A 14228-nucleotide genomic window follows, 5' to 3' on the forward strand; every position below is an offset into this window, starting at 1 on the left:
AGTTCCTGTTGTGGCTCAGCAGGTTAATAACACATAGCTCTTTCTGTGAGGAGGCAGGTTCAATCCCTGACCTCCCTCAGTGGGTTAAGGATCTGGCACTGACACAAGTCGTGGCATAGGTTAGAGATGTAGTTTGGATCCAGTGTTGCTGTGGCTGTGGCATACGTCTCAGTTGCAGCTCCGATTTAACCCCCAGCCCGAAAACTTCCACATGCCACAGATGTGGCTGTGAAAATTAATTAATTAATTAATTAATTAATTAATTTTTTAAAATTGGGAGTCAAAGATTAAGAAAATCAAGTAGAGCCCATCTAAATGTCTGCAAATGCTGATATTCTTTGAGTAAAGTTACAATGCCAAGAATTTAAGTACAATATAGAAACATCCTTAAGTAAGGATATGCATCTCAGTGAAGGGTGCCTCACAGTAAGAAATCTGGGGGGACTGGATGTAGGTTCCTTTGTCCTTCCTCTGTAAGGGTGCACCTTCTCTCTTAGATCAGAAATAATCAATATCTGCATGGAACATTTTGGAACCAAAACACCTAAATTGGAGTCTCCCTCGGTGCTTTGGTTTTTTAAATTTTGCTGGTTACGTAGTCATAATTCTAACACATAATCAGCTTCAACAGTACAGCCTTCCTTTGGTCTCAATGAAACCAGGTACAAATCATCAATCTCACTGTTATTAATAATTAATGCTCACAAACTAATATGAACCATTCCAAAACTCCATGCTATGTTTTCAAAGTAATACTCTACATCAGGTGCTTCATGCCTTGACCAGGAGTCAGGGTAGTGCAAGAACATTTCTTATTTAAATAGGATACCTCAGGCTAATTCCAAAACTACTGCTTTAGCCTTCACAGTACAAGTAGTTTCTTTGCTGAAGAACAAATCAAGAGGTTTGACCGGTAGAGGGATTTTGCTTTTCTTTTTATAAGTTGTTATTGCTTAGAGCTTGAGCTCTTCAAGGAAGTATCTTCCTTTCCAGAGACTGTTGGCATGGACATTAACAGATAGCAACCACTCTAAGTGAAACTGGAAATTAATTGTTATGAGTAAAATTTATGCACAACTGTTATGAAAAATCTTGCCAGTAGAAGGCCAGACTCTTCTGTATTTGGTGACTTTAAGAATAATCAAAAACAAGAAGGGAAAACAAAATCACATTTAATCAACATTTAACTCCAGTCTTCTCTCTGAGAAAAAAAATCATTCTTAGTGCATCAGTGGAACATGGATGAACTTTATAGCAGATTTTTTTTTAACCCAGAATGCAATGAGGATTTTCTAAAAATCTTAATATTTACTCCAAATATGAAACTACTGAACATAAGAACAATTAAGGCCCACTCAAAACTCTGGCGCTGCCATCTCTCAATTCTCCCTTCATCCATAAAGTGAAGATCAAATTTAAATTTGTAAATTCTATTATTAATAACAATGCTGTACTTGGAGTCCCTGTTGTGGCACAGAGGGTTAAGAACCCAACTAGTATCTATGAGGATGCAGGTTCGATCCCTGGCCTCACTCAGTGGGTTAATTATCCAGCATTGCTGTGAGCTGTGGTGTAGGTTGCAGACACAGCTCGGACCCCATGTTGCTGTGGCTGTGGTGTAGTCTGGCAGCTGCCACTTTGATTCAACCCCTGGCCTGGGAGCTTCCATATGCCACAGGTGTGGCCCTAAAAAAATAAATAAATAAATAACAATGCTGCATTAGTGAGGAGGATTACAGGTCCCAGTCTCAACCTCAGGAATAAGTGGGGAGTTCAGAAGGAAAAGAGGTTAAAGGTGAGTAGGAAATAGTAATAAAAGGAGTGCATGAAGGCCACTCTAATTCTACATGATTTATTCCACATATTATTTATAGCTCATGAGAGGTGATCATGGGTTCAGTGAACTAAAACAGACCGGATGTTTCTGAGTCAGCTGGGAAATTTTTAGCATGTAATAAATGCCCAGCATTGTCTTATCCTTGATTTTCAAGGAGTTTACAAACAAGCAATCTCATCTAGGATCTTAAACTTGCCGTGTGTTTGTCTTGCATTTCAAACATCATGACCTCAAGTCACTGTTAAAACAATTATTTCAACCTAGGTTTCGTATCTTGGCTCAGTTTATAGGATATTTTGATAGCCTATGGTAGCTATTTTAGAAAACTAAGAGCTTATAACCACTACAGAAAACAGTATGAAGGTTCCTCAGAAAACTGAATACAGAGCTACTATATGATCCAGCAATCTGCATTCCTGGGCACAAATCCAGAGCAAAAGTTTCATTCAAAAAGATACGTGCACCCCTATGTTCATTGAAGCATTATTCACGACAGCTAAGACATGGAAACATCCTAAATGTCCATCAATAAATGAATGGATTAAGAAGTTGTGGTACAGGTAGTTCCCATTGTGGCACAGCAGAAACAAATCTGACTAGTATCCACGAAGATGGGGATTCAATCCCTGGCCTCACTCAGTGAGATGGGGATCCAGCATTGCACTGAGCTGTGATGTAGGTAGCTGCAGATGTGGCTCAGATCCTGCGTTGCTGTGGCTGTGGCATAGGCTGGCAGCTGTAGCTCTGATTTAACCCCTAGCTTAGGAACTTCCATATGCCACAAGTGCGGCCCTAAAAAACAAAAAAAAAAAGAGAGAGAGAGAACATGTGGCACATATATACAATGGAATATTACCTGGCCATAAAAAGGAACAAAATAATGAGATTTGCAGCAAAATGAATGTAATTAGAGATTCTCACACTAAGTGAAGTGAGTCAGAAAGAGAAAGACAAATACCATGTAATGTCACTGATATGTGGCATCTGAAATGTGGTACAAATGAACCTATCTTCAAAATAGAAATGGACTCACAGACATAGAGAACAGATTTGTGCTTGCCAAGGAGGAGGGGGAGGGCATGGAATGGATTAGGACTTTAGGGTTGGTAGATGCAAACTATTACATTTAGAAAGGTTAAGCAATGAGGTCTACCATATAGTGCAGGGAACTCTATCCAGTCTCTCGGACAGACCATGATGGAAGATAATATAAGAAAGGGAATGTATATCTATGTATGACGGATGACTTTACTGTATGGCAGAAATTAACACTTTTGTAAATCAACTACACTTTAATAAAATATTTAAAGAAATAAAAGAAAACTAAGAGCTGGTTTTTTATTTATTTTTGTCTCTGTTTACTTTTTAATTACCGTGATTTGTAGCTGAGTGAAAAAATAATGGCAGTTTAATTAATTTTAAGTTTCAGCTATTATTTTCCAGTTTGGGGTTCACATTTTTGTTCCAAGTCCTTCTTAGTCACTACATTGTTTTAAATTATCAAGGTACAAGATTCACATAAAAACTTCTTCAATATTAACCTAGAGACATCACTTTTTTAAAGCAAATTAGTCTTCTTGGAATGTCTATAAATATCTCAGGAAAAAAATAATAAAATTCTGAAACTACCTGCTTGGTGAAAAGAAGGAATTTTCCAAACAAATGAGAAGTTGTGGAAAGCATTAAATGTCATGGCAAAACAATTATGAAAACTTTTCTTCGAGGAGAGGAGGCAAGATGGTGGAAGCGTATAGAGACGTGCTTGCCCTTACCTACAAACACACACACAAAAAAAAACACATCTACATGTAAAATGACTTGCACATAACAGCAACTGAATGCTGGCAGAAGAACTTAAACCTCCCAAAATGGCAAGAATCTCTTGAAATAACTGAGTAAAACAAGAGAAAAGAGGAGAGCAAGAGAAGGGGAATCAGGACTGGACTGGCACTCCCCAGAAGGAACTGTGAAAGAGAAAGGGAACCCACACCCTGGAAAGTCACCTGACAGAAAAATCAATGGAGTCAGAGGGCTCTCCAGACACAGAGAAAAGCACAGCAGCAGTATGAGATCTGAAAAGCAGTGAGAGCAGAACATCATCTGAAGCACTGGCACAGACACCAAAAACGGAGATGCTCATGATCAGGTGGGGGCTGGGCACCGAGACCTAGGCTCTGGAGGTTAGTCCCCCAGAATGGGCTGGGGTTGGTGGTGTGGAGACAGCCTAAGGGACTAGAAAGCAGTGCTGTGCGGGTGGAGGGAGCAATACACTAAGGGCTGGGGAGTGGAAAGCCAGGACAGATGGAACCTGGGAGAAAATCCTGACCCGCAGGAGAGACAGGCGCCACTGTTGGGAGGAGAGAGGAAGAGGGGCGGGCTGCCATAGTATACTCCTTGTGCCCCAGCATAGGCACCTGCCCCCCAGCTAGCAGAGAGCAGAGCATTCCCAGCGCATCCCCCACCTCCACCTAAGTTGCACCTGGCCAGAAGCCACCTGTCATCCTCAGTGGATTGGCCTCCCCCACCCCGGGAAGCCAACTACTGCACCGGCACTCCCTGGCCAGGCCTACCCTCCCACGGGAAGCACCCCTGCTGCCTAGTGCACCCTGGCAAGCCCTTCCCAGCATTGGGAAATGCCCCACTGCCACAGAGCGACCAGGCCAGCCCTGCCTGCCCTTGGAAAGTGCCCCACTGCCACAGTGGGCCCTGGCAAGCCCCGCCAGGTGCAGGAAGTGCGCTCCAATGCGGAGTGACCCAGCCAGCCCCACCCACCCTCAGGAAGCACCCTTCCGCTGCAGAGCAAGGCCGCCCAGCACCGCCCACCCTCAGGAAGAGCTCTGTGGCCCAGGAGCACCAGGGCAAGCCCTGCCTGGCCACGGGGAGTGCACCTCCACCGCAGAAAAGAAAAACACAGGCAATATGAAAAAGCTCAGAAACCATTCCCAGTTAAAGCAACAGGAGAACTCACCTAAAGCCATCAACAATGAAACAGACCTCTGCAGTCTGACAGACTTGGAGTTCAAAAGGAGATAGTGAAAATACTGAAGGAATTAAGAGAAGATATGAACAGTAATGCAGACTCCCTCAGAAAGGAACTAGAAAATATGAGGAGGAACCAAGAAAACTAGAAAATTCATTTGCAGAGATGCAAACTGAACTAAGGGCAGTAAAAACCAGAATGAATAATTCAGAGGAAAGAATTAGTGACATGGAAGGTAGAATAATGGAAATCACACAAAGAGGACAGCAGACAGAAAACCAAACAAAAAAACATGAAAGCAATATAAGAGATCTATGGGATAATATAAAGCAGGCCAATCTATGCATAATATGAATTCCAGAAGAAGAAAAAGAAAAGGGGATTGCAAATATATTCGAAGAAATTATCACTGGAAACTTTCCAAATCTAAAGGATACTGATTTCAAGATACAGGAAGCACAGAGGGCCCCAAACAAATTGAACCCAAATAGACCCACACCAAGACACATTTTAATAAAAATGGCAAAAGCCAATGATAAAGAGAGGATCCTAAAGGCAGCAAGAGAAAAGCAAAGTGTCAATTATAAGGGAACTCCCATAAGGCTATCAACTGATTTCTCTGCTGAAACTCTACAGACCAGGAGGGAATGGCAAGAGATATTTAAAGTGCTGAAAGGAAAAAATATGCAACCTAAAATACTCTATCTAGCAATAAAAATTTCTTCAACAAACAAAAGCTAAAAGAATAGAGCAATACGAAACCCATTTTAAAATAAATACTGATAGGACTTCTCTCAATTAAACAAAAAAAAAAAGAGAGGCAGAACTAGGATGGAGGAAACCACAATCAGAGAGCAGTCACTTAACCAGCATACAGATCTAATCATGAAGATGTTTAAAACAAAATTAAAGAGAAAAAAGAGACATCAAAATCATAAAATTAAAGAGAAAAAAAGAGACATTAAAATCATAAAATGTGGGCAAGGGAAGTAAGGAAATAAATAGATTCTTTTTTTAATTTTCTTTTTTTAAATTTTAGTATGCTAATGAAGTGTTTGAACCTACATGACTATCAGGCTAAAACACACAATTATAGGAAGGGGTTAACATACTTAAAAAACAGGGCAAGCACAAATAAAAACTGATCATTACATTCACAAAAAAATGAAAAGAAAAGTACTCAAGCTGAAAATAATTGGAGACCATCCAACCAAAAAAAGAAAGGAAGAATGGTGAATCATAGAATCAACTGGAAAACGAAGTTTAAAATGGCAATAAATAAATATTTATCATTTATCACCTTAAATGTCAATGGACTGAATGCTCCAATCAAAAGACACAGAGTGGCAGATTGGATAAAAAAGCAAAAACCTACAGTCTGCTGCCTACAAGAAACTCACCTTAGGACAAAAGACACATATAGATTGAAAGTGAGGGGGTGGGAAAAGATATTTCATGCCAATGGACAAGACAGGAAACCAGGAGTTGCAATACTCCTATCAGACAAAATAGACTTTAAAATGAAGGCCATAAAGAAAGACAAAGAAGGACACTGTTTAATGGTTAAAGGATCCATTCAAGAAGAGGATATTACAATTGTCAACATACATGCCCCAAATATAGGAGCACCCAGACACATACAACAAATATTAACAGATGTAAAAGGAGAAATTGATGGGAATACAATCATACTAGGAGACTTTAACACCCCACTCACATCAATGGACAGATCCTCTAAACAGAAAAACCAATAAAGCAACAGAGCTCCTAAAGGAAACAATAGAAGAGTTAGACTTAATTGACATTTTCAGGACATTACATCCAAAAAACTCAGAATATTCTTCTCGCGTGTGCATGGAACATTCTCAAAAAGTGATCACATATTGGGGCACAAAGCTAACCTCAACAAATTTAAGAGTATAGAAATTATTTCAAGTATATTCTCTGACCACAATGGCATGAAACTAGAAATCAACCACAGGAAAAGAAATGAGAAAAAACCTATTACATGAAGACTAAACAACATGCTACAAAAAAACCAATGGGTCAATGAGGAAATCAAGAAGGAAATTAAAAAAAATACCTTGAGACAAATGAGAATGAAAATACAACCTCTCAAAATCTTGGGATGCCGCAAATGAAATGCTCAGAGGGAAATTCATAGCAATACAGGCCTTCCTCAAAAAAGAAAAAAGATCTCAAATTGACAATTTAACCCACCACCTAAGTGAATTAGAAAAAGAAGAACAAAAAAAAGTCAGCGGAAGGAAGGAAATCATAAAGATCAAAGAGGAAATCAATAAAATAGAGATTCAAAAAACAATAGCAAAAAAACCAATAAAACCAAAAGCTGGTTCTCTGAAAAGGTAAACAAAATTGACAAATCTCAGGCTAGACTCACTAAGAAGAGGAGAGAAAGAACCCAAATAAACAAAACAAGAAATGAAAAAGGAGAAATCACAACGGATACTGGAGAAATACAAAAAAACATAAGAGAATACTATAAACAATTACAGGCCAACAAATTTGACAATATGGAAGAAATGGACAACTTTCTGGAGTCTTACAGCCTGCCAAAACTGAATCAAGAAGAAATAAACCAACTGAACAGACCAATCACTAGAAATGAAATTGAATACATCATTAAAATGCTTCCTACAAATAAAAAGTCCAGGACCAGATGGCTTAACAGGTGAATTCTACCAAATATACAAAGAGGAACTGGTGCCCATCCTCAAACTTTTTCAAAAGGTTGAAGAAGAACACTCCCAAAGACATTCTATGATGCCACCATCACCCTAACTCCAAAATCAAAGTTACCAACAAAAAAGAAAACTATCGGCAAATATCTTTGATGAATATATACGCAAAAATTCTCAACAAAATTTTAGCCAACCGAATCCAACAACATATCAGAAAGATCGTACACCATGACTAGGTGGGATTCATCCCAGGTTTACAAGGTTGGTTCAACATACACAAATCAATCAACCTCATACACCACATTAACAAAAGAAATGTCAAAAACAATATGATCATCTCAATAGATGCAGGAAAAGCATTTGACAAAGTCCAACATCCATTCATGATAAAAACTCTCACCAAAGTGGGTATAGAGGGAACATTCCTTAACTTAATCAAAGCCATTTATGACAAACCCACAGCAAATATAATACTCAGTAGAGAAAAATCAAAAGACTTCCCACTAAAATCTGGAACAAAGCAGGGATGCCCACTCTCACCACTGCTATTCAAAATAGTATTAGAAGTCCTAGCCACAGCAATCAGACAAACAAAAGAAATAAAAGGCATCCAAATAGGAAGAGAAGAGATAAAATTGTCACTGAATGCAGACGACATGATACTATATATAGAAAACCCTAAGAACTCAACCCAAAAACTACTCAAACTGATCAACAAATTCAGCAAAGTAGCAGGATATAAGATTAACATTCAGAAATCGGTCGCATTTCTGTATACTAAAAATGAAATATTAGAAAATGAATACAAAAATACAATACCTTTTAAAATTACACCACAAAAAATCAAATACCTTGGAATACACCTGACCAAGGAGGTAAAGAATTTATATGCCAAGAACTATAAAACATTAATCAAGGTAATTAAAGAAGATATAAAGAAATGGAAAGATATTCCATGCTCCTGAGTTGGAAAAATTAATATTGAATAAATGGCCATACTACCCAAAGCAATCTACAGATTCAATGAAATCCCTATCAAATTACCCATGACATTTTTCACAGAACTAGAACAAACAATCCAAAACTTTATATGGAACAACAACAACAAAAAAAAAACAGAATTGCCAAAGCAAGCCTGAGAAACAAAAACCAAGCAGGAGGCATAACTCTTCCAGACCCCAAGCAATATTACAAAGCCACCGTCATCAAGACAGTGTGGTACTGGTACCAAAACAGACATACAGACCAATAGAACAGAATAGAAAACCCAGAAATAAACCCAGACACCTATGGTCAATTAATCTTTGATAAAGGAGGCAAGAATATAAAATGGGAAAAAGACGGTTTTTTCAGCAAGAGGTACTGGGAAAACTGGACAGCCACATGTACATCAATGAAACTGGAACACACCCTCACACCTTGCACAAAAATAAACTCAAAGTGGCTGAAAGACTAAAATGTAAGACAAGATACCATCAAACTCCTGGAAGAGAACATAGGCAAAACACTCTCTGACATCAGCCTTACAAATGATTTCTCAGGTCAGTCTCCCAAAGCAACAGAAATAAAAGCAAAAATAAATCAATGGGATTTAATCAAACTGACAAGCTTTTGCACAGCAAAGGAAACCAAAAAGAAAACAAAAAGGCAACCTACAGAATGGGAGAAAATAGTTTCAAATGATACAACAGACAAGGGCTTAATCTCTAGAATATAGAAGCAACTTATACAATTCAACAGCAAAAAAGCCAACAACCCAATGGAAAAATGGGCAAAAGACCTGAATAGACATTTCTCCAAGGAAGATATACGGATGGCCAACAAGCACATGAAAAAATGCTCAACATCCCTGATTATTAGAGAAATACAAATCAAAACTACCATGAGATATCACCTCACACCAGTCAGAATGGCCATCATTAATAAGTCCACAAATAACAAATGCTGGAGGGGCTGTGGAGAAAGGGGAACCCTCCTGCACTGTTGGTAAGAATGTAAGCTGGTACAGCCACTATGGAGAACAGTATGCAGGTACCTTAGCAAATTATACATAGAACTGCTGTATGATCCAGCAATCCCTCTCTTGGGCATATATATGGACAAAACTTTCCTTAAAAAAAACACATGCACCCGCATGTTCATTGCAGCTCTATTCACAATAGCCAAGACATGGAAACAACCCAAATGTCCATTAACAGATCACTCAATTAGGAAGATGTGGTATACAATGGAATACTACTCAGGCATAAAAAGAATGAAATAATGCCATTTGCAGCAACATGGATGGAACTAGAGACTCTCATCCTAAGTGAAATAAGTCAGAAAGTGAAAGACAAATACCATATGCTATCACTCATATCTGGAATCTAATATAAGGCACAAATGAACCTTTCCACAGAAAAGAAAATCATGGACTTCGAGAATAGACTTGTGGTTGCCTGGGGGGAGGGGGAGGGATTGGGAGCTCGATGTTAAAGGATGCAAACTATTGCTCTTGGAATGGATTAACAGTGAGATCCTGCTCTGTAGCACTGAGAACTATGTCTAGGTACTTACAACGCAGCATAACAATGGGAGAAAAAATTATGTATACATGTATGTGTAACTGGGTCCCCATGCTGTACAGTGGGCAAAAAAGTGTGTTGGGGGAAATAACAATAAAAAATCATTTCTTCAGTCATAACAATTACTCCTATACAGGATACATACTCTATTCTTACTATGATAGCTTCCACTTCACCTTTATATTTTATAGTAAAGGAAATAGATTAGAATGTTAGTGAATAAGCTCTAATACTAGGGACCATAACTCCACTCTAATTGTATACATAAATTAATGGAGAAATTTAATACACCAACAATTAATAATAACAATCATTTGCAACACATCTTGCATCTTATCAAAATACACTGTGTCAAGACACCATGGATTATAAATGCAGAAGACACAGTATCATCCAGGGCTGAGCATACCTTAGACTTAAGCAGAATGCTTCTGGGAGGCATTCAGAGGCAATATTTTGTGCTATTTTTAAGGTAGGTGATGGTGGTTATGAACCAGTAAAGGAAAAGGAATTGATGACAAATGAGAAAGGAGGAGAAAGAAGGGAGAACTACAGAAGCAAGGGAAAGAGGAGGCAGTAGGATGGGTGGGCATTTGGGGGGCATTTTGGATGCAAACTGTTATATTTGGAATGGATGGGCAATGGGATCCCACTGTACAGCACAGGGAAATGTGTGTGATTAGGTCACTTTGCTGCACAACAAAAATTGACAAAACTTTGTAAACCAACTATACTTTAATACCAATTTTTAAAAGACAAAAATAAATAAATAAATGAGAAGCAAAGTTTATAAAAGATGGGGGAAAAAAAAAGGATCCTCCCAGGACACAAAGGAGTGATGGGCTTGACTTTGATTGGAGCATGGACTCTCAGGGAACCAAAGCAAAAAACAAGGTACCAATAATGCAGGGGAGTGGATAGAGTTGGTGAGAGTATTACAAAAAAGTTCCAATCTTATTACTCCATTTCTCTTATTGAGGTACCAGAGACAACTGCATCAGCACAGGGTGAGCAAGGAAGAGGTAGAGAGTAAATATGCAAGAGGGATGTGGAAGGACAAGGCAGCATGGGGTACCCATTTGAGACCTGAGTTCTCCATCTTATGTTCAGAGGGGCCCTGGCCATAGATTAACATGTCATTAGATGGTTCACAGTTGATGAATCTTTTCCCTGCTCATTACAATGGAGAACTTTGTTACCTCCTGTTCCTCCACTTCTCCCTTTCCATCTGAGTCCTCCTCTGTCTCCCCTCTCTCACTTCTAGCCCCAGCCTTTTAAACTCTTGGAAAGAAGAAAACAAAACCAAAAAATACTCTCAGCAAACACATAATAAACATTTTCTGACTCTGTTTTTCTTCCTTCTTATTTCCTTTCCCTTCCATACTATTCTCTTCCTTTCCCGAAACTCAATACCAAAACAGTCAGGTGAGACAGAGCAAGAAAGGAATCAAACCACTAGATTTCAAGAGGAGAGGAGTCATGGTGGCTGAGAGGAGAGTGGCAAAGCCTAGGCAGGGTGAGGAGGACATTCACGTGGGCGTTGTGGATACCCACTTTCTGGGAAACTTACATTTGTGACAAATTTAACGTTTTCAGACACAGTGGTGTGAGTGTGAAAGAGGAAGATAAAATCAAGGCAGAAAGCACAAATTCTTAGGGAGATCCTAAACAGCCTGATGACAGAGAGTACCTTTGGGGGAAATGATGCTAGGACTAGCTAACACATAGCCATAGATCCAGGACACCCCAGCAGGTACTGGGAACCCACACTCCCCAGGCACCTGGAAAGATCCCCAAAGAGCCTGAGGTTGTACATAAGTTTTCCCCCCACTTGGAGAGATGCCAGGCAATTTCAGTGGTGCTGCAACTGCACCTTCCTAACTAGATGTACTTGGAGCAAGAGGTAAATGGTCCAGGTCACGATATCCCATTAACACAAAACAGATGTTCTCAGACTATAAGCTGAAAAGTTATAGCATGCTGGACCTCTTTTGCAAGGGGAAGGGGCAGTGTGGGAAGGCAAGAAAGCATCGATCCTCAGACATGTCAACAGGAAAACTTTTTTGCTAAAAGAGGTCTCCATTCAAGATGAAACATAATTGAAAAATACCAAACTGCCCTCTGATTCCTGTATAATAGCTTTCCAGGTGCATAATTTTCTCAAATTGCCTCCCTATTTATGACTAAGTAGGGCACTTGGCGGCAGTTCTTAATGATTCCCAAGACGAAGCATAGTGGCTATTTCTTCTGTGCAAAAGCATCTTCCTTTAATGGAGCCACCACCATATCCTTGTAATTTTATTGCATCTTTCCATCCATCACCACCACCCCCTGCCACGAAGGGCCCAGGAAAGCGGCCACCTCATTTCTGGAAATGTTACTTCTCTACCTAAATAGTTCAGTGACTGAGTCATGTAAGCATTTAGATTGTCGGCTCTCTCACTCAACAAGCGGCACCTATTCCCAAGCAACCTGGCTTTCACTCAAAGTGAATTAAACGATGGCTAGAATTTAGGAAATAAAATAAATAAGACTCGGGGCTTTACAGTTAAAATAACATGGGTCATCTCATTGGTTTTCATTCACGTATAATGCATCCATATCCGAGATGGTTATTAAGCTATGGACTCTGGAATTCCCAATGTGCTTCAGCAGAAACAAACCCAACTAGTATCCATGATGATGCAGGTTCAATCCCTGGCCTCGCTCAGTGAGTCAGGGATCCAGAGTTGTCAGGAGCTGTGGTGTAGGTCCCAGACGGGCTCGAATCCCATGTTGCTGTGGCTGTGGTATAGGTTGGCAACTGCAGCTGCAATTCAACCCCTTAGCCTGGGAACCTCCATATGCCACGGGTGTGGCCCTAAAAAGCAAAAAGCTATGGATTGTGAGTTCCACACACTCAGCTTCGTGGTGCTGGGTCTGGGACTCTGTACACCATCTTTCAGCTCTACCAGATGGGTCTGGTGATACTACCAGTAATGGGAATTAGAAGGAGACTAGAGGCTGTAGGCAAAAGAGAGACTTGCTCCTGTGTTTTCTCACTCTTGTGTTGGGGTCAGTCAGCACGAATCTCACCAGCAGCAGTTAGCTTCAGTAAGAGTCGATTCCAGCTTCCATTCTTCCCATACTCGAGGAAGCAGCCACCTTGCATCACCTCAGAGACACGGACCAGATCCACAGGGCCCTTCCTCTGAGCTTTTCTCTTCCAGTAGCCTCAGCCTCCGCTCTGTGCCCCCTGAGCCGGAGCAGTGAGAGCTGCTTCCTTCCATTACTATCGCAATAGCATTGCCTCAATGTTCCCTTTTTTCTTTTCAGTCCTTTAATAAGGGCTTATATTTTACCTTATATGAAATGATCTCTGTGAAAATAGATAGCTAGTGTCTCTTCTCCTCACCAAACCCTGTCCGATAAGTGAGCTAATTTTTTTTCTATCCTATAATTTGTCTACACACATACAAAAAAATAGAAAGAAAGAAAGAAAGAAAGAAAGAAAGAAAGAAAGAAAGAAAGAAAGAAAGAAAGAAAGAAAAATTTGACACCTAGTGGAGCTTCAATAGTATGTAACTGCTTAATTTTTCAACAAACTGATAAACATCCTCTCTCCTTTGTTGACAAAGGCAGAAGAAACATGGATATCATGACCTACTTTTCAATTGTTCTTTTCTTTGCCCCATCCCCCCCCCACACCCAAGGCAAATGGAAGTTTCCAGAGCCAGGGGTTGAATCTAAGCCACAGCTATGACCCACGCTACAGGTACCAGGTCAGGGATCGAACCTGAGAAGCCACAGAGACAACACCGGTTCCTTAACCCATTGTGCCTCACCGGGAATTCCAATTGTTCTTTTCCTTGTTGCCTGTTAATGACGAATGTTTTTGAGTTAAACTAAAAGGCTGAAAATTTCATTACTCAAAATTATTTATTTCACATAAAGGAAAATTCAATCTTAAGCAAGAAAACTGAGCTGTGGAAACTTCATATGTTCCTGTGGCTGCTGTAACAAATTATAACAAACTTGGAAGCTTAAAGCAAGAGAAACGTGTTCTCTCATAGATTCAGAGGCCAGAGGAATCAAGGTGTCATCAGGGAGGTGTGCCTCTGAGGGCTCTGGGGAAAAACACACTCTGCCTCTCCCAACTTCTGGTG

This window comes from Phacochoerus africanus, chromosome 11, assembly GCF_016906955.1.
Source record: "Phacochoerus africanus isolate WHEZ1 chromosome 11, ROS_Pafr_v1, whole genome shotgun sequence".
NCBI lineage: Eukaryota > Metazoa > Chordata > Mammalia > Artiodactyla > Suidae > Phacochoerus > Phacochoerus africanus.